Raw genomic sequence first — 23,706 nt, forward strand, 5'->3', positions numbered from 1 at the left:
AGGGACACGACATGTGTGTAGCCTTAACCCCGGTTAAAGTTAACCAGAGCCTCAGCATCACAAAATGGATGCCGCCACCACAGACACATGTCTGACCTCCTGCTGCTGGGAGTCCTTCCAGCGAGGAGGGCCTAGACAAAGGGTTTCCTGCCTGGGGAGGTGCGAGCACCACCCCAGACAGGGTTTTGTGTATTGGGTAGGACAGGGCTGAATAGATTGAGACATGCCTGGGGCACACAAGGTGTCCCTGTGCATAAGCCAGCCCAAACCGGTTCTGGGGCTTTCCAGCCCCAGTCCTGGCGAGGAGCTGGACAAAGGAGAGGGGGTGTAACCACTCCCCTTCCTGGTCCCACCCAGAGGAGGGACCTAGTAGGTGATCCACCCCTCAGATTGGAATAAGAGTGGGAGCAGTGCCAATGCAACTCAGATCATCCTGAAATCAACTTTAAACAAGAAGAAGACTGGACTTCGACATTCTGCTGCACAGAAGACTGAAGAGAATCTCACTTGTGGCCTAGGAGGGGCCACCCTGTGAACACAGGTACCAACCAGCAACTCGACGTCTGCTTTGCCGCCGCCTCCCGCCGGAGCCCGAGCCCAAAGCCCAACAAGAACCAGACTCCCAGACCTCTCAGAGCCCGATCCACAGTCCCTGCAAAGAAGGGACCCGTGGAGGCACCGAGTGACGTGGGACCGGACCTCTTGGAAGACACTCGAAAAGCTGACTGTGCAGCTTCTGAGGCATCCTCGGCATTGTGCTTTGGGGACTGAGAACCCCCACCACCGAGCAGCCTTTGCACTGAAGATCAGCCCTCCAGCATCTCCACGATCTGCGTGGGGCCCTTTTGCATTGTGCCACTCGACGCGCCATCCCGGCCACTAGCCACGTGGTCAGCGGCCATCTTGGCGACGAAACCGAAAATTTACACAGCAGGTCTAGTTGCTCCAGACCTACCCAAGCTCCTGTAAAAAGGAGCACCCACTCTGACCTTGCTGGTCCGAGTGATAAGCATCTTTCAACTTCTGCGTGGCTTGCATTTGCCAAGGCCTGTTTGCTCCGATCAGGTCGCCGACACCGCCAACAGCGAGAAGCCTACGTGGGACAGCTCGTGACCGACTCCTGGACGTCCTCGACCCCGGGTATCCACGTGGCTGCAGAAAGAAGCTACCCAACAATGCCTGTTTGCACCCGACATCGCCTGGTTCCAATCTAGTTCCACGGTAGTCACTGGCTTGTGACTTTGAACACTGTCCCCTCTGCTTTCAGGTCTTCACATCTTCAGATCCACCCTTGGATCCACCGGAACTCTTCACATCGAGCCGCCTGCAGCATCTTCAGCTCCAAGCACCATCGACCAGCGTGACGAAACCCGACACTACTTCGACCCTGTGCACCCGCTTCCTGTGGGTGAGGTAACTCAGCTCCGCCGGTGCTCCTGCACTGGTACACATCTCAAGGGCCTGTGTCTTAAGTTTCAGCTCCGTAGGTCACTCGGAAGGTTCCTAACTTTCTAACTTTGTACTTTTTACGCACCATAGACTTTGCATTGGAAAGTGCGTGCACTTTGAACACTGCACCCGAGTCCCGCGGGCCTTTCCCGACTTAGTCACTGCTAGTCTCGAATAGCTCCAGCGATTTCCAAGGCCCTAGGCCTGTTCCCTTTCCTATTGGTATCTCTTATACCACTTTCTTAGTATATGGTTTAGGTGGCCCCTAGGGCTCATCCATATTGTGCAACTTTGGTGTATTTTAAACTGTCTTGTGATTTAACGCTTGTGCTTCTGTGCTCATAAAGAGTCCAGGGGATTTTTATAGTTAATAAATCAATATATATTTTCAATATATATCTGTGTGGTGTCCCTTTCATTTGGTATTCAAGGGGGTTGTGTATGGTATAACAGCTGGCTTCACATGCCTTTCAGAGTTTAGCCTAAGACTGCTTTGTCCACGTTACCACTAGGATAACTGGTCTACAAGGTTGAATTACAACCATCATCATAAGGGTTGCTTGGCATGGTACAAAGTGATCACTAAGAATTAGTGAGCATTATATACCAGGCCAACTTCTCACAGCAATCAGCCTGTAAGAGGCGCAGTATTGCGGATCCTTCCCCGGCTTAGAAATAACTGAGATCACAGCCTCCGATATTGTGCCAGAAGTCATGCCTTCTTCTGCCAGGGTCAAGAGATAAGGAGAGAGGTTGGGGCGAATGTCTTATAGAAAAGAGCAGTGTAGCCATCAGGCCCTGGGGCGTTATTAGGTTTTAGCGACGTAATAGCGAGATTGACATCGTCAACGGTAATAGGGGCAGTGAGGAGAGCATTCCATCCTTCAGATACCTGGGCCAGAGACAGTGACTCGAGATAATCCTGTTGTGAAGCACCCTCCAAGGAATCCCCGGTATAAAGGTCTTGATAGAAAGACCCAAAGATACAGGCCTTATCATCATCCTTATGTGTTACTCTCCCCGAGGGATCCATAATACCCCCAATATACTCCCTTTACAGTTTGTTCCTCAGTTGCCGGGCAAGGTGCCTGCCGACTTTGTTGCCTTGAGTATATGAGAGGTGTCGTAATTTAAGAATGGTGAATTCTGCCCTGTTTGAATAGATGGCCTGCAATTTACCTCTGAGTTCTGTAAGTTGACGTTGTTTTTGTCTCGTGCACTTAGCTTTATGGATGTGTTCAAGATGGGACAGTTCAGTCTCTAGAGAGTCCCGCTCGCGTGCGCGCTGTTTGTTCAGGGCAGTGTTGAGAGCTATGCATTCGTCCCGGAGTACAGCCTTTAAAGTTTCCCATGTAGTGAATTCTGAGGTGTCTTCAGGGGGTTAACCTTAAAAAATTCAGCGATAGTGAATCTTAATTTGGTACAGGATTCCTCATTGCGGGTGAGGGAGGGGGGAAAGTACCATTTGGACGCAGTCGGGGCGTTCCCCCGCCAATGAAGACCGACCGAATATAGGCTGTGATCGGAGACCGACATAGGGAAAATCTTAGCATCCTGTAAACCGCCCCATAGTGACTGACTCATGAAGATGTAGTCCAATCGGGAGTATGTACGGTGGACGTGAAAAAAGAACATATAGTCATGTGTCAGTGGATAAAGTGTGCACTACGAATCTAAAAGGCCTAGGTCTCGTATGTGTTGTTGTGTTTCCCCAGAAAAGGAGCTTGCATCTGCCCTTTGAGAATGCGTACTGTCAAGGTCTTTCTGCCAGATTAAATTAAAATCACCCATTAGGTTTAGTGGGCCTTCCATAAAATCAGTTAGTTTCCCCAAGAGCGTGTGCAAGAATGTTGTCTGGTCTACGTTGGGGGCATATAAAGCAGCAAAAGTGCAAAGTGTCCCCCTTAAGCGACCCTTTACCATGATACAGCAACCGTCACATTCACTTTGGACCCCTAAGGGCTGAAATTGAATAGCAAGGCGAAAAAGTATGGCTACCTCCTGGTGCTTCGTAAGGGCAGAGGACCTGAAAATGAGTGGGAATTGCGAGTACTTAGGGCGGTAATCTTCAGACCTAGCCAAATGGGTCTCTTGCAGCACCACTACATCTAAATGATGGTCTATAATGTATTTCCAGACTTTGAGATGTTTCTGCGGGTAATTAAGACCCTTTACGTTCCAGGTTGCTATAGTAAGTGGCATAATTTCACAGGGAAATAAACAACCCTCCCTCTATGTCTAATGGGACCCCTCAAAGCACCTATTGAACCTAACCAGTGGTAAAAGGGTGAGCCCCTAAACTGCTGACATCTCCTACCCCTGGAAACCCCATTCCCCGGGAAAACAGTAGTTAAAAAGCCACCGCTACCCCGCCTCCAGACCCCCCACACCCCTCAAAAATATCCACCCCAACAACACATGTGCACAAACGCAGATGTCAAAAAGCCGCCGCCACCACCACCCACCCCAACCCACTCAAAACCCGCTAGTGAAACAAGAACACAAATACACAAAAAACAAAAGCAAACAGCAATATCGATTTCATCAAATGGTCGAAACGGCCCCTCGGAGATCCTGAGGGACTACGGGTCCAAGGGCCTGGTCCACACCCGCTCCAGCGGGAAATCGTATCAGAAACATCATTAGGCAACATTTAGGGCTAAGATAAGCATAGAGGGAGCCAAGAACTAGGACGGCCCATTGCAAGGAGGAACAATGGGGAGCTATGCACACCAGTGAACATGGAAGGCATAAAAAAACAGATCATATTCTATGTCCTAGGACCTAGGAACGGGGATTCTCAAAAAACAATCTAACACACACATTTGGAGAAAGAACAGCCTCAGTCATACATATACAGTCTGCTGGGGGGAGGAGACTATCCCTCGATGAGGTGCTTCTAGCATCGCAAATACAGTGGCTGCAGCGGGGCTCAGGGAAGTGGCAGCCCGGTTTACCCGGTAGATGCAGGCAACTACCACAGCATATCCGAAGGAACCAAATGTAGCGAGTAACAGCGCGGAAAATCAACAAGGTGGAAGGGCCACCAGAAGAGTGAGCTGGAAACAATTATCATCTTGTCTTCCGCGACCAAGCTGAGGATGAAGAAGCCCCCCCAGTGGCACCTCCATTTCTGTCTGGGACAGAGACCTCCTCGGATCAAGGAATACCTAACAAAGTAATCCTTCCTGAAGGTCTGTGACGTGGTGCCGTTTATTCTGAAAGTCAAAGCTCAGTCCGAAAGGATAAGTTCACCGCTACCTGATTTTCTCGTCTCGGAGTTTAGTGGTGATGGGTCGAAGAGATTGCCTCAGGGTCAATGTTGAAGGTGCAACATCCTGGTAGATACTACAGGAAAAGTTTTGAAAAGTAATAGAATCCTAGGACCGCGCTGCCTGCAAAACTGTTTCCTTGGTCTTATAGGAGTGGAATTTAGCCAGAATATCCTGTGGCCGTTTCTTCTCTCCCTGCTGCAAGGCCCCTACACGGTACACCCTGTCCAATTTTAGCTTGAGAGATTGTGGGGACAGAATCTTGGAGAAGAGACCCACCACAAACGCCACTAAGTCTGGGCCCTCGGCTCCTTCCTCTAGGCCCCAGATGCGTAGATTCTCCCTCCGAGACCTATTCTCAAGATCCTCCGCCTTGAGTTGCGATTGAAGGAGTTGCTCTTTAAGTGAACACAAATCTTCACGGATTACGGAAGAGATTTGCTCATTTTCCTGGTGGTGTGCTTCAAGGTCAAGGACGCTAGTTCCTACAGAGTCAACATCCTGCTGCAATGAAGATAAATGATCCGTCAGGTCGGATCGCAACTGGTCAATGGCGGACTTGATATTGTGGCCAATGTCTTTACGGAGGTCAGTTTTGAAGTCCTGGTACATGGACAGGAGCTCTGACTTCGTGAGGGCCATCATCACGGTGCCCGCAGGACCCCTGAGCGACGCTCGCTTGTTAATGGTCGAGAACAAGTCAGAGACCTTGCTTGGAGTCTTGGTCGTTGTTTTCTTTGGCAGCATAAGGTGGGACCCACCAACAGGTCGTAGTATGGATAAATATGGGAAACACCTCACAAGGGGGAAAGCAGCTTAAACCAGCGTCCAGTCCAATTCACAAGAGAGGCACTTCAAAAATGTCGGCCATGAAGCCACGCTTAGCAGTAGAGACCATCAAGCCACGAGGCCGATCCCAGGGAACCAGAAAAGTTGATTGCTTCACCAAAGCTCCGGCGCCAATTCACATGGTGCTCCGCTGCGACCTGCAGGACATAGGTAACACCAGGGCTGCCAGTTTCCCCTTCCTGCAGGCTACAACAACCCTGCTCGAGAAACGTAAGGAGTCAATAGGCCTGCATCAGGTACCCGTCACCATGACATCCAAGAAATGGGCCAGCAGGTAGGGAGGCGTAGGTATGTGCCCCGGTCGTCCAGCCAGGAGGATACAGCAATAATACAAGCAAAGGGAAGGCCAAGGTTGGTCCCCACATGGCAGCTTCTCCATTCAAGCAGAGGGCTGAGCTCTGGACATGGGGAAAGTGCTCCTCGCTGCGGGAGGGGTCAACGAAGGCCAGCGCTCCCACAAATGCTGCCCCAAAGCTTTAGCAGGACCGGACAGCAGAGAGGGCAGGATGGGTGCACTCGCAGACCTGAAACTATGAAGCGCTAAAGTTCTCCCCAGCGCGCTGCGGACGCCATGTCAGGGTCAGGCACGCATGTGGTTCGGCACCCAAGCCGGCAAGAAAGGGGCGAGAGAAAGTTGCAGGGGTCCCTCGATACTGCTCACCTCACCAACTGCTCCTCCAAAGAAACGCAAGCCATCAGTGCAACGCCGGTAAAGCGGAGCCCGCTCGGACTCCCGTATTGTCGGGACTCATGCCGCCATCTTAACTGTGGGATCCAGCACGCTCCACAAGACTGTGGCTCTACACCAGCCGTGACCCGCACAGTACGGCCGCTGGTTGCTCTCCCACGAGCTTAGGGCATCTTCTGAGGGCACCACACACCTTTTGCGCCATCTGCCAGTCGCCAGAGTAGCTCAAAACACCCAGGAGCAGCATGTGGACCAGGAGCCGAAACAGTCTACGTCTGTTCCACCACCTTGCCCAGCCACGCCCCCCTGTTTTAGTATTTTTAATTATGCTTTGATATTTCTGTGAATCGAATAAAGTTCTTTAAATTACATATTTCAAAAAGACAGTTCAAGTGTTCAAGTTCAAGTTCAAGTTCGGGCATTTGTATAGCGCACTACTCACCCAGAGGGTCTCAAGGCGCTAGGGAATGGGTTCAATTATTTGTCGAATAGCCAGGTTTTCAGTTCTTTTCTGAAGGAGATGTGGTTCTGAGTAAGGCGGAGGTGGGTGGGGAGTGTGTTCCAGGTCTTGGCAGCCAGGAAGGAGAAGGATCTGCCACCCATGGTGGATTTCCGGATGCACGGGACTGCGGCGAAGGCTTGATTGGACGATCTAAGTTGGCGGGTGGGTTTGTAGAAGGACAGTCGAGTGTTGAGGCATTCAGGTCCTAGATTGTAGAGGGCCTTGTGTGCGTGGGTGAGGAGGCGGAAAGTAATTCTTTTGTTGACGGAAAGCCAGTGGAGGTCTTTTAGATGTCCGGTGATGTGATCATGGCGCGGGATGTCTAATATGAGTCTCGCTGATGCGTTTTGGATGCGCTGGAGTTTTTTCTGTAATTTTGTTGTGATTCCGGCGTAAAGTGTGTTACCATAATCCAGTCGACTCGTGACCAGTGCGTGGGTAACAGTCTTTCTTGTCTCGCGGGGGACCCAGCGGAAGATCTTTTTGAGGATGCGAAATACATTGAAGCAGGAGGACGAGACGGTGTTGACTTGTCTGGACATCGAGAGAGAGGAGTCTAGGATGAAGCCAAGGTTACGTGCATGGTCTGTGGGTGTGGGTGCTGTGCCCAGAGCTGAAGGCCACCAAGAGTCGTCCCAAGCTGAGGGGGAAGATCCTAGGATGAGCACCTCCGTTTTGTCTGAGTTGAGTGTTAGGCAGCTCTGTTTCATCCATTTGGCTACTTCTTTCATGCCTTTGTGAAGATTGGTTTTGGCGGTGTTGGGGTCTTTGGTGAGGGAAAGGATTAGCTGGGTGTCGTCGGCGTAAGAGATGATGTTGAGGTTGTGTTGTCGTGCGATGAAGGCGAGAGGACTCATGTAGACGTTGAAGAGGGTGGGACTGAGTGAGGATCCTTGAGGTACGCCGCAGATGACTTCGGTGGCCTCTGAGTAGAATGGGGGAAGTCGGACTCTTTGAGTTCTCCCAGCGAGGAATGAGATGATCCAGTCCAAGGCTTTTCCTTGTATGCCGATGTTGCTGAGGCGATGTATAAGGGTGCTGTGGCAGACTGTGTCGAAAGCGGCGGAAAGGTCGAGTAGGATGAGGGCCACTGTTTCTCCGTTGTCCAGGAGTGCTCGGATGTCGTCGGTCGCTGCAATGAGGGCAGTTTTGGTGCTGTGTTTGGCTCGAAACCCGGATTGAGATGGATCAAGGGAGTTGTTGGATTCAATGAAGGCGGCGAGCTGACTGTTGACGGCTTTCTCGATGACTTTGGCCGGGAAAGGGAGGAGGGATATGGGTCGGTAGTTTTTCAGTTCTGAGGGGTCTGCTGTGGGTTTCTTCAGAAGGGCGCTGAGTTCGGCGTGTTTCCAGCTTTCTGGAAAGGTGGCAGAGTTGAAAGAGCAGTTGATGACATCGCGGAGTTGGGGTGCGATGATGGAGTCAGCTTTGTTGAAGATGTGGTGGGGACAGGGGTCAGAAAGCGAGCCAGAGTGGATTGAGTTCATGAGATGAATGGTGTCTTCAGTGGTGATTGGGTTCCAGGCGCTGAGGTTCTTAGTTGGAGGAGTGGGATCTGAAGGGAGTTGGGCGGGTTGATCGCTGGGAGAATTCTCGAAGCTGTTGTGGATGTCGGCAATTTTGTTGCAGAAGAAGGAGGATAGCGCATTGCAGAGGTCTTGGGAGGGAGTGATGTCGTTAGTTGCTCCGGTGGGGTTGGTGAATTCTTTGACGATATTGAAGAGTTTCTTGCTGTTATGAGTGTTGTTGTCGCGACGATCCTTGAATGCTGATTTCTTGGCGGATCGAATCAGTTGGTGGTGTTTGCGGGTGGCTGTCTTGAGGGAGGCCACGTTGTCTGAGGTTGGGTTTTTTCTCCAATTCTACTCTATGGTGCGGCAAAGCTTCTTGGATTTTTTAAGTTCGTCATTGAACCAGGGAGCCTTTTTGCTGGCTGATTTCATCTGGTGCTTTTTCAGGGGTGCTAATTCGTCCGCACTGAGGGTAATCCAATGCCTGAGGTTGGTGGCCGCTTGGTCTGGGTCCATAGAGAGGGTGGGAGGGTTTTGGCTGAGTGATGTGAGGAGATGGTCGGTGGTGATTTTGTTCCAGTTTCTCCGAGGAATAGGTTGTGGACGGTTGTGGGTCAGGGTGGTTTTGTAGCTGAAGTGAACACAACTGTGATCCGTCCAGTGGAGAGCTGTAGTGCGATCGAAGGAGATGTGCTTGCTGGAGGTGAAGATAGGGTCGAGCGTGTGTCCGGCTGTATGAGTGGCGGTGTCAACAAGTTGTTTGAGTCCGAGATTGGCCAGGTTGTCCAGAAGGAAGTTGGTGTTGCTGTCGTGTTTGTTTTCAAGGTGGTAGTTGAGGTCTCCTAGAAGAATATAGTTCTAGGAGGCTAGGGCGTGTGGGCTGACGAAGTCCGTGATGTCATCGCTGAATTGAGTGCGGGTGCCTGGAGGCCTGTAAATGAGGGTGCCTCTAAGTGTGGTCCTGGGGTCGGTGTGGATCTGAAAGTGGAGATGTTCGGCGGTTGCAAGATTGTCGTTGGAGCTGGTTGTGATTTTGATGGTGTTTCTGTGGATGATGGCGATGTCTCCTCCTGTTTGATTGGTGTGGTCTTTTCGGATAATCTTGTAGGCGTCTGGTATGGCTATGGCGATGTCGGGAGATGATGATGTGTTCATCCATGTTTCAGTAAGGAAGGCGATGTCAGGTGACGCAGTGTCGATTAGGTCCCAGAGTTCTGTTGCGTGTCTGTGGACCGAGCGGGTGTTGAGCAGGATGCAATTTAGGCGGTTAGAGTCGGAGTTGTGTTTGGAGGAGGTGGATTTGGTGAGCGTTCTGAAGCAGTTGAATTTGCAGGAGAGGCAGGCGAATGGGCCGTGGATACGTCCTGGAGTAGCTTTGCAGCATAGTGGAGTACGTCCGGGGTTGAGGGCGAGGAGAGTAGCGGCATCATATGTGACTCTAGAGGGTTGGGAGCGGCGGGGACCAGGGGTTCTGGTGCTGGGCGCGGTCCAGGCTTGGACGGGCGTAGACGGGCTTACCTTTGGCGCACCTTCGGCGCGGCCGCAGCGCGTGGACGCTGCACGTAGGTGCATCTGTCCATAAATGGATAGTGGAGGGGGGCGGAGTGTGGGCGGGTCAGCTGGGAGGCGGGAGCGGGGAGGAGACACGGGGACAAGGTAAACAACAACAACAGCAAAATGGCGGTAGGGTAGCGCGAGCCAAAGCAGGGGCACAGTCGTCCTTTAAAATGCCTAAATAAAGTACAAGCGCAAATTAATAAATTATTTTACCGCTATGCAGGAGCACTGAGCACAAATAAATCAATTAATCAATGCAAACGATACCAGGCGCTATGCGGGAGCACTGAGCACAAATAAATCAATTAATCAATGCAAACGATACCAGGCGCTATGCGGGAGCACTGAGCACAAATAAATCAATTAATCAATGCAAACGATACCAGGCGCTATGAAATCGCCGAAGCACTTTCTCTGGACAGGCAGGGAGCGAGGAGGAGCGAGTGGGAGCGACCGCTGAGTACAAGATCCAGACAGTCACAGAGGCAGAGGAGGACGGGGCCTACAGAGTGATACTAGTGTGTGGGAGGGTCAGCTGGGAGGCGGGAGCGGGGAGGAGACACGGGGACAAGGTAAACAACAACAACAGCAAAATGGCGGTAGGGTAGCGCGAGCCAAAGCAGGGGCACAGTTGTCCTTCAAAATGCCTAAATAAAGTACAAGCGCAAATTAATAAATTATTTTACCGCTATGCAGGAGCACTGAGCACAAATAAATCAATTAATCAATGCAAACGATACCAGGCGCTATGCGGGAGCACTGAGCACAAATAAATCAATTAATCAATGCAAACGATACCAGGCGCTATGCGGGAGCACTGAGCACAAATAAATCAATTAATCAATGCAAACGATACCAGGCGCTATGAAATTGCCGAGGCACTTTCTTTGGACAGGCAGGGAGGGAGGAGGAGCGAGTGGGAGCGACCGCTGAGTACAAGGACCAGAAGAAGCTCGATAACAAGCTATCAATATCATACAAGGTCCCATACAGATAACCTAGGATCTTACATAGTATATTTAAGTCAACCTAATCAAAAATTAATATATGTTCTAATCACAACTAACCCTGGGCGAAGAACTACGCTCCGTTCGTGGAGTTTTGCGGAGTTTCGGCAACTCCGCGCTCCGCGGAGAACGCGAAGTTGTCAAATACTCCGCAAACTGCTGCGTAGCGTAGTTCTCGGGCACTCAATAGCATTTTCGCGTGCGCGAGGATGCTTGTCGGTAAGATCGAGTTGCCGAACACGCAGAAACTGCAATCTGGCACAGAATAACTCGCGAACACGTTAGTAGTGACCGGAAATAAGGGGACGCGAGCGGGCGGGACAAACCTCATGGGTAACTTTGCGCGCTACACATCCAGAGCATGCATGCAATCAATCAATCAATCAGGATATTTGTATAGCGCGCTACTCACCCAGAGGGTCTCAAGGCGCTTGGGGGAGGGGGGTCCGCTACTGCTCGAACAGCCATGTCTTGAGTTGCTTCCTGAAACAGAGGTGGTCTTGGGTCAGGCGGAGGTGGATGGGGAGGGAGTTCCAAGTCTTGGCTGCCAGGTAGGAGAAGGATCTTCCTCCTATGGTGGATCTTCGGATGCGTGGCACGGCGGTGAGGGCGTGGCTGGTCGATCGTAGCTGGTGGGTGGGAGTGTAGAAGGTCAGGCGGTTGTTGAGGTACCTGGGGCCCAGGTCGTGGAGGGCCTTGTGTGCGTGGGTGAGGAGTTGGAACGTGATTCTCTTGCTGACGGGGAGCCAGTGAAGGTCTCTCAGGTGTCCGGAGATGTGGCTGTGTCGGGGGATGTCCAAGATGAGTCGTGCGGAGGCGTTCTGGATGTGTTAGAGTCTTTTCTGGAGTTTGGCTGTGGTTCCGGTATAGAGGGTGTTTCCGTAGTCCAGTCGGCTTGTGACGAGTGCCTGTGTGACCGTCTTCCTGGTTTCGGTGGCGAGCCATCGGAAGATCTTTCGGAGCATGCGTAGGATGTTGAAGCATGATGATGAGACGGCGTTGACTTGTCTGGTCATCGAGAGGGAGGAGTCCAGGATGAAGCCCAGGTTGCGTGCGTGGTCCGTTGGTTTGGGTGCGCTGCCCAGGGCAGGGGGCCACCAGGAGTCGTCCCAGGAGGAGGGTGATGATCCAAGGATGAGGACTTCTGTCTTGTCTGAGTTCAGTTTCAGGCAGCTGTTCCTCATCCACTCGACTACGTCTTTCATCCCTTCGTGTAGGTTGGTTCTGGCGGTTCCTGGGTCGTTGGTGAGGGAGAGGATCAGCTGGGTGTCGTCGGCGTAGGAGATGATGTTGAGGTTGTGTTGGCGTACGATGGCTGCGAGGGGGCTCATGTAGACGTTGAAGAGGGTGGGTCTGAGTGATGATCCTTGTGGTACGCTGCATATGACTTCGGTGGCCTTGGATCTGTACGGGGGGAGGGGGACTCTCTGGGTTCTTCCGGTGAGGAACGAGAAGATCCACTCCAGTGCCTTCTCTTGGATTCCGATGTTGCTGAGGCGCTGCACTAGGGTGCAGTGGCAGACCGTATCGAATGCTGCAGAGAGGTCCAGGAGGATGAGGGCCGCTGTTTCCCAGTTGTCGAGCAGGGCTCGGATGTCGTCAGTGGCTGCGATGAGGGCGGTCTCGTGCTGTGGTTGGCGCGGAAGCCGGACTGCGAGTGGTCGAGGCTGGTTGGGCGAGCGCAATTGGGGATCCACTGTGTGAGGTTGTTGGCTGCTTGGTTGGGGTCCGTTGAGCTGGCGGGGGGGTTCTGGCTCAGTGAAGTGGTGAGCTGGTCGGTGGTGATCTTGTTCCAGTTCCTGCGAGGAACCTGTTGCGGGTGGTGGTGAGTCGTGGTCTTTCTGAAGCTGAAGTGGACGCAGCTGTGGTCTGTCCAGTGGAGTCCGGTGGAGTGGCTGAAGGAGATGTACTTGCTGGAGGAGAAGACTGGGTCAAGCGTGTGTCCGGCGTAGTGGGTGGGGGTGTTCACCAGGTGCATGAGTCCGAGGTTGGCGAGGTTGTCTAGCAGGGTGGTGGTGGTGTTGTCGTTGTTGTTCTCCAGGTGGAAGTTGAGGTCCCCTAGGAGGATGTAGTCAGCGGAGGCGAGGGCGTGCGGGCTGATGAAGTCTGGGATGTCTTCGCTGAATTGTGTGCGAGGTCCTGGGGGTCTGTACATGAGGGTGCCTCTGAGTGTGGTCTTGGGGTCGGTGTGTATCTGGAAGTGAAGATGTTAAGCGGCTGTGAGGGTGTCGTCTGAGTTGGTCGTAATGCGGATGGTATTCTTGTGGACGATGGCGATGCCTCCTCCTGTCTCGTTGTCGCGGTCTCTCCGGGTGATCTTGTATCCGTCCGGGATGGCGACGGCGATGTCGGGCGCTGAGTAGGCGTTCATCCATGTTTCCGTGAGGAAGGGGACGTCTGGACATGTGGTGTCGAGCAGGTTCCAGAGTTCCACGGCGCTCCCAAAGACGAAAAATGGCTCGCGAACGGGTTAAGCAAGCTACTACGCATGCTCGCGGAGCTATGCGAAGTTCGCGGAGTGCAAGCGCATCTTCGCGTAGCTCCGCGGAGTGCGGCTACGCAAACTACGCCCAGGCTTAATCACAACAGAATCAACGATAGTTATCGTCAACATCAAACAAACAAAAAATATGTTTCATATCGTGGATGAGCAGTCACACGCAAAAGTGAACAGCCACAAATCTATTGAAGCATAGTACCCAATAAAATCCTAAATGAGGGGAGTACCTATGTGCTCCATATAAGAAGCACCATAGGCGTGTGAAAAACTGTGTTAGCAGTATAATTTCAAGCTCCTCATTTGCACCAAAACAAGTAACCTATGTGTTCCATAGGCATAATGGGAAAAGTATTAGCAGTCGCATTAAAGTTTATCTATCATGCAAAAAGCCATATCATCATTGCTTCTCTAAAGGCTGTAATCACCATTCAATCGATCATAAACTAATCTTCAAGTGTATCTATACTACAAAGAGGCTTCAGCACACAAAGTCATAAGTCTACATTAAGTCTACTTTAAAATTAATGACTGAACAGTGCCATAGTACAAAATAACTTTTCTACAGAAATAATAGGCAAAGAATCTCCTACAAGAATAAATGTAACTCATGTTCCAAATTAAGGCCTGTGGACATAGTTCTTAGTCTACTAATCCATTTGGCTTAATTATAACTCGGCCTCAATTATTTGTTCCCGCCTCTAGGATGAGTCTCTAGATTTTGGATTCCATGGAACCCAAACTCCATTTAATCTGGGTGGTTAGCAATTATGTGTTGGACTAATGGAGATCTCTCATCTTTCTTTCTTACAGCTCTCCTATGTTCCTGAATTCTTAGTTTAAGCAATCTAATAGTACTACCAATGTAAACTTTTCTGCAATTACAAATTAAAGCACATAATACAAATGTACTATTACAGTTCATTAATTGGTGAATGACATGTCTCTTAGGTGTATTGTATTGGAAATCCTTACATTTGACCCCAATATTGTAAACACCACATGGCCCACAAGTAAAGAAGCCACTAGGTTGGGCCAGCCATGTTCTCCTCATGAGTGGTCTAAGATAATTCCTCCTCTTTCCTGGTGAAGACTGCGCCTGCTGCTCTATCTGGGTCTACAGCTCTGAGGACTCTGCCTTGCTTCAAGAGGAGTTAGGGAGCGGACTCCCTGCAGCTACTGGTTAACAGATCTAAACTAACCCTTCTCCAGCCAAAGCTGTCCTCCTGGAGTGAGTCTTAAGGGGTTGACCAAGTCCATTGTGGGAAGTGAAGTCCAGGCCTGCCAAGGACCATTTAGGAGATTTTAAATCCTTGGATTTGTGTTTTGGACACTTGGTACCCACCAGTGGACATTCTGGAAGGACCTCCAGAAGTTCGGGAAAGTTTGGGAAACTTTTTGGAAAAAGCTCTACGAGGTGACCGACCTGACCCGACTGCGAAAGCCAAGCCGGCCACCTTCACGACCTGGCCCATATTCCAGATTTGCCCAGCTAAAGAGCTGGGAGCTCCGAAAAAGTCAGGCCAGCAAACTCTCACTGAATCCGGACTAGTAGAGAATAGCGAGAGATCTAGGCGGAAAAAGCTCCAGAAAATGTTCTAAATCCACTGGGGTATCCAAGCAGGGCTGCAGGGCTACAAGGCAGTCAGCCTCAAACTTCAACTGTGACCCGATCAAGCATGACCCGATGACCAGAAGTGGCGCTGTTGCTTTTCAAGCACTCGAAAGTATTTATTCTGAAAAAAATCATGTCTCCATTTCCCTACATTAGATGTTAATAGTTGTGGTGCAATTTTAAAGATACAAATATTTCCTATTTTTATAAATTTGTGTTGGATTTTTATTGTGTGTTGTTTCTTACTCATTGACTGTATTGATGTTTTTAAATGCTTTACATGCATGTCAGCCAAATTAAGCCTTATTGCACGGTGTCAGCTAGCAAGGGTTGAGCAAGGGACTAATTTATAGATACTTTATTTAGAACCCAGTACTGTGTTGGTGGCCTTGTTGCTGTTGTTAGGTACCTACCTACCACTCCCTTTACCACACCTACCAATGAATAGAATCACTGGTATAAAGGTACAAAAAGTCTACCTGTGTTCCGTCTTTAAGTAGCAGTTTGTGTGGGGGTATGGTAGGAGGCAAAACCATTTAGAAATGGGGCCCCAGTTTCTTAAAAGGAAATAATTAAAAATTATTCTAGGAAAGACAACCAGTTAGTGTTACCACTTTGCTCCTGCAATATTGCAAAACAAAATCTTTACGATATTGGGTATACTGGTACTAACACCACGTTTTTCCTCCACCTTATGCTGGGGTGCCCCTCCCAATCTGCGTCCCTCAGCATGTTAGTGTTCTTAGGATCCGAACACTCAACAGCTTTGCTACCAAGGGCTAATTTTTAGACTACCCAGAAAGACCCATGCTTCCCCATTACTGCACAGGCTACATTGGCTCCCTATAAAGCAAAGGGTGGAATTTAAAAGCCTGTGCATTGCCCATAAGGCAATCTATGGGAATGCGCCTGCCTATATAAAAGAAAGGCTTGAGGTCTACAATCAAAAGCGAGCATTAAGATCCTCCAACTCCCAACTGCTGTCATGTCCGTGCTTCAAAATGGCAACAAAAGGCGGGAGATCCTTTTCAATCCAAGTTCCACAAATGTGGAATAAACTACCGGAGCCCCTTTGTAAAGAAACTAACCTTCTCCTTTTTAGGAAGTCTTTGAAAACACTTTTATTTAGAGACGCCTTTGGCTCTCTTTGAGTTAGGTTGCTATAATCTGAATCTCCTGCTTACCTACCAAACTCTTGTTGCTGTATCTGTCAGAAGCGCCTAGAGGCCTGACGGTGAGTTGGCGCTATACAAAACCCAGATAACAATAACAATAATAATAGTCAGTACACCATCACCCCAACCTGGCACATAGTTCCTCAAACTAATCTTCCTCTCTCACATTGCCAAAAGCTAGTCAATTGGCTGACACATTGGTATTAGCAGTGAAGGGGAGGAAAGCCTTGAGAATCATGTTACCTCACTAACCTTGTCTCCTCTCAGGTCTCTACCACCTACCATGATGGCTTTACAGAAGAAGCCCAATGGGACTGCTGTAATTTCAAATATATCTGTCTGCCTACCTCCTAATCTAGATTGGAGGTATTCAACCAGGGACAGATCTAAAATTCAGGATCACACAGTCATCTCCAAAGACTTCTCTGATCTATCCATCAAAGGAACTGTGCAAGTCCTAATTATGTCACAATACAATCTACTGTGAAGTCCCACTCTATACCCTAGCTTCTGGGTAGCTTAATTTTTTATTAGGCCCTGTTATCCTCCCTTTATGGTTGGAGTTTAGGTACATTCAGTAGAACGACTACAGAAAAAGGAACTTGTGAGGGGCAAGTCCAATTTGGATTATGTATAACACTGTCTAATATGACTAACCCGAGTCTCCGTGTTGCACCAGACTTACTATAGTGTTCGCTTGAACCGTTCCCGTCTCCCTCCTTTCAGATTACAGCAGATATTGGTGTGTGGGTTTCCAGTATACCAGGCATGTTCCAAAGACTAGATTGTAACTTAGCCTGAGCCCTTGGAGGACCTGATTTCTTTTTACGTGTGGGCAACATGGTGCATTTAAATGTATCCTTCGCCCTCTTCTTCTGAAGGCCCTGTAACTGATTTTCAATATGTATTAACCTAATATGAACCAGCTCCATAAACTGCATACCCTTTCCCATAAGATACGTGTGGTGTCCTGCTGATCTCATCTGGAATCTGGAACACGCCCGTGCTCCAGATTCTACACGGAGATGGTTTAGCCCAGGCTTGTAGAAAGAGCTACTTGAATCACCTCTACAATCAAATAAACCTACCTTAACTTCACTGTTGTATCCTTTCTTCATTACATGACAATTTCTCCAAAACACACCCCTTGGGCTGTTTACTCAGTGCGGAAGACTCTGCGAGTACCAGCCCCGCCCCCCTTTGTAATCCACCCCATCCTTGTTGTCTAGTATGTCCACACCAGAACTATGATAGAATCAAGTATTTCTTTGACCCCATCACACATGACAAATAATTCACAATCGAGTTCTGCTTTTGGCATTGATTACTGTTAATCACAGATGTTTTGCGTTTGCCCATAGTGGCTGAAACTACCTGGTTTCCTGCCAAGCCTCATGTCATGTCGCCTTGCCTGACCCTGATGTTGGGACAGGGCAGGCGGAGGCGGAAGGCAAAGGCCTAAGTGACAGGCAAAAAGACAGTATGGGGACGACACTCGAAGAATCAAGAAAGGTGTCATCAAGCTCCCAAGTTTGAGACTTCCTTGGGGGGGCTAGTGGATGTTACAATAGGGACAAGGGTGGGATCCTGTTAACCCACTGCTGCTGCCCCCTCGCTGCAAACATGCAGCTGAAGACCAGCCTGTTTTCAGCACGCTGAGACAAAAGGGCGCAAAACGCGATCGAAATCGCGAGGAGAGCTGTGCTCTGCCCGAGCGATGTGCCACGAAGGTTGGAGCGACAAAGGGGTGAGTCCAAAGTGTTGACTACCCCTGTGAAAAGCAGCACAGAGATTGAAGCCGACATTAAAGATAGAGACTCACGTCCCCTCCGGCGGCCATCTTTGAGTCAGGCGCCGGCCATAGGATTACATTGGCATTTATCGGGCGGCCATTTGGAAGTCAGGCAACTTCCAAAAAACTTCAAAAATACAGTTCATTCCGGCAAATAAGGCCTTGTCTGGCCTGGAGAGCCTGCATCCCTGCCCAGAATGTCAGTAGTAGCTGACACCTCACGCCCAACTGCTATGGGGTCGGCCCTGCAACCCCAGCAACCACATCCAATGCTACTTGGAGTGTCATATCTGCGCCCGCCAGAACCCCTGGAGCTGACGTCAGGGAACAGCATGGGGCCCAAGTGGAAGAGTTGGGCTGAGGATTTTGAGGATTTTATGACGGGGTCTCAAGTACAAGACTCCAAGCAGAAACTGATAGCACTGCGAAACTTAATAGGGAAAGACATTGCACAGATCATCAAAGAAATGCCTGCTGCCAGCACCGCCTTGTTAGGATTCGGTCCCCAGTCCTCTTTTGATGACCATAGTTTTCACCATCACATGACACGCCAGCTGTATAAAAGGGAGTCCTACCATAGTGTTGTTGCTTGTTATTGCAAACCTGTGGGTTCCTGCTATTTTTGGTTCCTGTATAGCTGTTGGTTGTTGCTGTTTCTCACGGGCTCGTGAGAATCGTTGGAGTTTTATCCTTTTCCTGGATCCCTTGCCTTGATTCCCGCTGTTGTGAACTACCTGTTCCCTCCCTTCTGCCCCCTTGTTTTCCCGTCCCGTGTCCCTGTAGTTAGTTAGTTAGCTTACTTGTTTTATTTTTTCCCCCGTCTCTTGTTAGAGATTAGCCAACGACATCCAGGGGCTCCTGTTTGTCAGACACTATTTTAGTGTCTTTTTTCTTTTGTACCCGAGACGTTGTAAGATCAACTCATACGGACGCTAGGCGTTCACATCTTATACAAGTCTTGTGGGAACCGTCCGCCTCGTTAAGGGCGGATCTGACGTTTGAGCGGTATCCCGGCTGGGATTACTTTTCACTCATTCACCCGAGAGACGAGTGTTATCGTTTCTCAGTGTTTTGGGTCATCCCCCTCACTTCCCTTTTTTGAGACACAGGGATTTTTTGTTCATGCAAGTTATTTTGGCATGTTTTTTACCCTGTGAAATCCCTTCACGCCCAAACCTCAACACCCGAAGAACTAGTCTTGTTTTTGCAAGATAAACCCCCTCGAATCAAAACCTGCATTTGTTACTGGTAAGTGTAAGTGTGGTGAACTGCTGGATATGGTCTTTTGTTGCAAAGGTAGGATTGGGGACTGAAAGTTATTGTGTGGTGTATCTTTTTGTTTCCCTGTCTATGCAGGTGCGGAAGCGAGGAGGAGGGTGTTATTTGACTCTACGCTCTACAGGGGTGGAAGGTTTGGTGCCTTTATTTCCACCCCCTTTTCTGGTTCATCGGTTTACTCATCTGTACCATCCAGTGAGTGACCGGTGAGTCGGGGAAGTGGTTGGGACACGCCTCGTTCCTGCAGTGTGTGGGTTGGGCAGGAGCCTAACACGCCTCTTACGAAGATGTGAAAGGAGCTCTAGATTGGAAGTTCCTGCACAAACGACTACGAACGGTATATGTTCAACCTTCCATCGCAAGAAAAGGACGAACCAATGTGTGACTTCATTGCTCGCATGCGGCGCCTAGCCCGATATTGTGAATTTGATACATTTAATACAGAAGACACGCTGCGATTGCGCATTATTGAAGGATGCCAGTCAGAATCACTACGCCGCCGGTTGTTAAAGAAACACTACACGCTTGAAGAAATAGAGGAACTTACTCGGATCAATGATCAAGCTGAAGACCATGCCAAGAAGACTGAAGCTAGCAAGTCTGAGAATAAGGAGCAAGTGTTTCGAATGCGGTCTCACACATACTTGAAGCGCCGTTCCAACCACCGCAAGTCAGTAAGACCAACACAGACCTTCCGGGCGACGTCTTCGCGCAACGGAACTCGAAGCAGTTGGACAAGCAGATAAACCTCATAATGTTACAGATGCGGATAAGATTATCCCCACTCAAGACAGTGTCCCACCATAGGACAACAGTGCCACCGCTGTGGGAGAGGAATCACTTCGAAGCAGCCTGTCAAACACAACGGTCGGAGATAAAGACGACCAAGTCAAGCTCAGAAAATCGCCACCATGCAAGAGCAGTGAAGGGAAGGAAAAGCCGCTCCTCCAGCTCATTAAGGTCAAGTGTCCGGTCAGCCAACTCATACAGATCCCAGAGGTCGACGTCCCAGGAATCATCGTATCCCATACCTGTCTCACAAGACAGCAATCAATATGTGTGCATGGTGTCAGACCCTGGCAGACTAAAAAAATACCCAAAACTGGACATTCAAATAAGGAGTCATCCCGCCAAGTTTGTACTGGACTCAGGAGCGTCTCTGAACTACATATGTGCCCTGGAATACCAAAGCATGAAGCCCCGGCCAAAACTGGAGCCGGCCGCTGTCCGAGTCTACACCTGGATGTCCCGGAAACCACTACCATGCCTGGGACGATTCAGCACAACCCTGACCTATAAGGACCGACAGATCCAAGCCCACGTCCACGTGGTCGAAGGTCCTGATGCAGCGGACTGCCTTCTCAGTCTGCCGACAGCGAACGCCTCAAGCTTGTCGAACTTTTATACTCCGTAGATGATTACCCAGACATTGTCAACAAGTTCCCAAACCTCTTCAAGGGTCTTGGGAAACTCAACCAGTTCAAAGTCAAACTATGTATCAACGAGCAAATATCACCAATAGCGCAGCACCACAGAAAGATACCATTTCATCTGCAACAAGCAGTAGATGATGAGTTACAGGACTTGCTGAGGACGGATATCACTGAACGGTCCCCAGGGCCCACTCCCTGGGTATCACCAGTGGTGGTAGTTCCCAGGAAAGGACAAGACAACAAGGTACGCTTGTGTGTGGACATGCGTGCTCCGAATACGGCCATTGAAAGGGAACGACATTCCGGACCTCATATCAGTGATATGATTGCTCGCCTCAATGGAGCAACGGTCTTCTCGAAGCTGGATCTCAACAAGGGATATCACCAGCTGGAACTGCATGAGAAGTACCGCTACATTACCACCTTTACCACCCACCAAGGCCTGTACCGTTACAAACGCTTAAACTTCGGAATATCCTGAGCTGCCGAGATATTTCAGGAAGCCATTCGGCGAGTAATCCAAGGCATCCCAAATGCTTTTAACTACAGTGACGATATCCTGGTCTTTGGGGAAAATCAAACGGAGCATGACAAAGCCTTAGACCGCGTGTGTCACACATTACTCAATACCAACCTCACACTTAACCCGGATAAATGTGAATTCCACAAGTTTACATTAAAATTCTATGGGCATATCTTTTCCAAAGATGGCATGAAACCGGATTCTGAGAAAGTGTCTGCCCTTGCGGACACTCCACAGCCACAAGTCATTAGGGACCTTCGCTCGTTCCTGGGGATGGCAAACTATTGTGCTCGTTTCATTAAAGATTATGAAACCAACAGCTACCCGCTCAGAGAACCCACCCGCCAGGGTCAACAATTCTTGTGGTCACCTGCATGTGAACATGCATTCAAGAAAATCAAGGAAGCTGTGAGCACTGCCATCAACTTAGCCTACTTTGATACCAAAAGAAAGACTGAGATCAAAGTGGATGCCAGTCCTGTCGGTCTGGGTGCCATTCTTGCACAATACAACAACGAAGCAGACCAACGTCATGTGGTTGCCTATGCCAGCCACAGTCTCACTGACACGGAGAAGGCTTACTCATAACCTGAGAAGGAGAGCCTCGCGGTTCTATGGGCCTGTGAGCACTTCCACCTGTTTGTATACGGGAAACACTTTACTCTCATCACAGACCAACAAGCACTTATCACCATATTTTGCAACCCATGGGTGAAGATGCCTCCGCTAATAGAAAGATGGGGCTTACGTTTGCAAGACTACATTTACACCATCTTCCATAAACCTGGAAAGGCGGAAAACCCAGCGGACTACATGTCACCGCACCCACAGTCACACACCTTAGAACGATGCTCTGTAGCAGAAGAGTACATTCACTTCGTCATTGACAATGCATGCCCTCCGGTGGTGCCACTAGAAGCTATTGGTGAAGCATCTATTCAAGATCCCACAATTCAAGATGTCATGGTCCGAATACGTACCAACTCATGGAGACATCTAAGCAACGACCATCAAGATACAGCTGCTGATACCCAAGAACTTGTGGCATTCAGACACGTCCAAGAGGAACTGTCAATCAGCACGGATGGTTTATTGCTGAGAGGAGGGAGGATAGTCATTCCTCACCAACTGCGACAAGGGATCATCAACTTAGCCCACGAAGGGCACAGAGGAATAGTAGCCACCAGGAAAGCACTCCGGGAACGTGTCTGTTTCCCCTACTTGATCAAATGGTGGAAGCCACGCTTAGGGACTGTGCCTCATGTCAGTTAGTGGGGCGAGACGAACCGCCAGCCCCTCTGCAGATGTCCGAACTACCAGATGGTGTGTGGCAACAAGGGTGACCCCGCCCAGCCTCTTCCGGCTGAGACAGGCACAGGAAGGCCTGATCTTGGCCCCGGGGAAGAACAAAGTGCCTTTATAGCGGCCAGCAACGTTCCCCTCCTCAAATACGGGCTAATGTATTGTGAGCTAAAGAGAAAAGCAAGACCTTTCCTATGTCCCAAGCCGAGAAAAGAACAAGGCGCTTTTATAAGAGTCCAGCAACCCTCTCCTGTGTCCCGGGAATAAATAGTGTGCTCATGTGAAAGATGTTCTCATTGCTTAGATGTCTGTGCCGCTCACATGGCCAGATTTGGCCACATTTAAGTGTATAAACGCGTTTATTAAACCTTTATGATTGCCACACTTACAATTTTCATTTGCTACCAATATGTGTCTGCTGGGGTGACTGATTATTTTTCTGTGACTGATGCCTTTTCATTTTCACAGACATCCACAGGATAGCTGCATAGAAGAACGTTGAATCATAGTGCTACTTTTGTTAAAGGCATATGTACATTTGACTTGTCTGAATAGACATCCTGAATGAGTGTATTGAACTAAAATTTCGAAGAAAGAAATGCTATTTCTGTACCTCTTTTTTTTCTTTACAAACAATTGAAGCTATTCCTTAATCGTACTTGATGTGTGCATTTTTTGACACTGGTGCTCCCAAACCAAGTCGTTGTACAAAATTATCAAGGCAAGGCATGGCGGAGTTTGTCTTCTGCATCATTACTTACTCTCAAAAGCACCTACAATACCACTTCAGGCCCAAAATGTTTTCAGTGATACTGGAAAACGGTGACCATCATAGCTAAAAACTTTTTGTTAAGAGTATTTAGTACAGTTTCACAAAAGGTGGCAATCCAATTAGCAAAGAACATTTTCGCAGATGGAATATGGGTTTGGGGGCAGCTGTGCGTTTTCATGAAGCCTGCTTCTCTGAATACTAAAGCAGCCGTATTGGCTGCACTGAGTCATGTTGGGGGAGGATGCATGCCTTCTCTCTTTACCATGCCCCGGGCAATTCATTCACATCTGAAGTTAGTAAGTTAACCACTTTTCTATAGGAAAATTGATGGCCTGTCGAGGGAAATTAATCGAGGTCCCTCCCTAATGCTAATGTATGGATTAAAATAAATAATGTATGTCAATGTACAGACAATGATTGAGCGTTGCTGTATAGGGTCATGCAATGTAGGCAAGCAACACATTGTCACCTGTGTACATTGCCA

The sequence above is a fragment of the Lissotriton vulgaris genome, chromosome 4_1, assembly GCF_964263255.1.
Source record: "Lissotriton vulgaris chromosome 4_1, aLisVul1.2, whole genome shotgun sequence".
Taxonomy (NCBI): Eukaryota; Metazoa; Chordata; class Amphibia; order Caudata; family Salamandridae; genus Lissotriton; species Lissotriton vulgaris.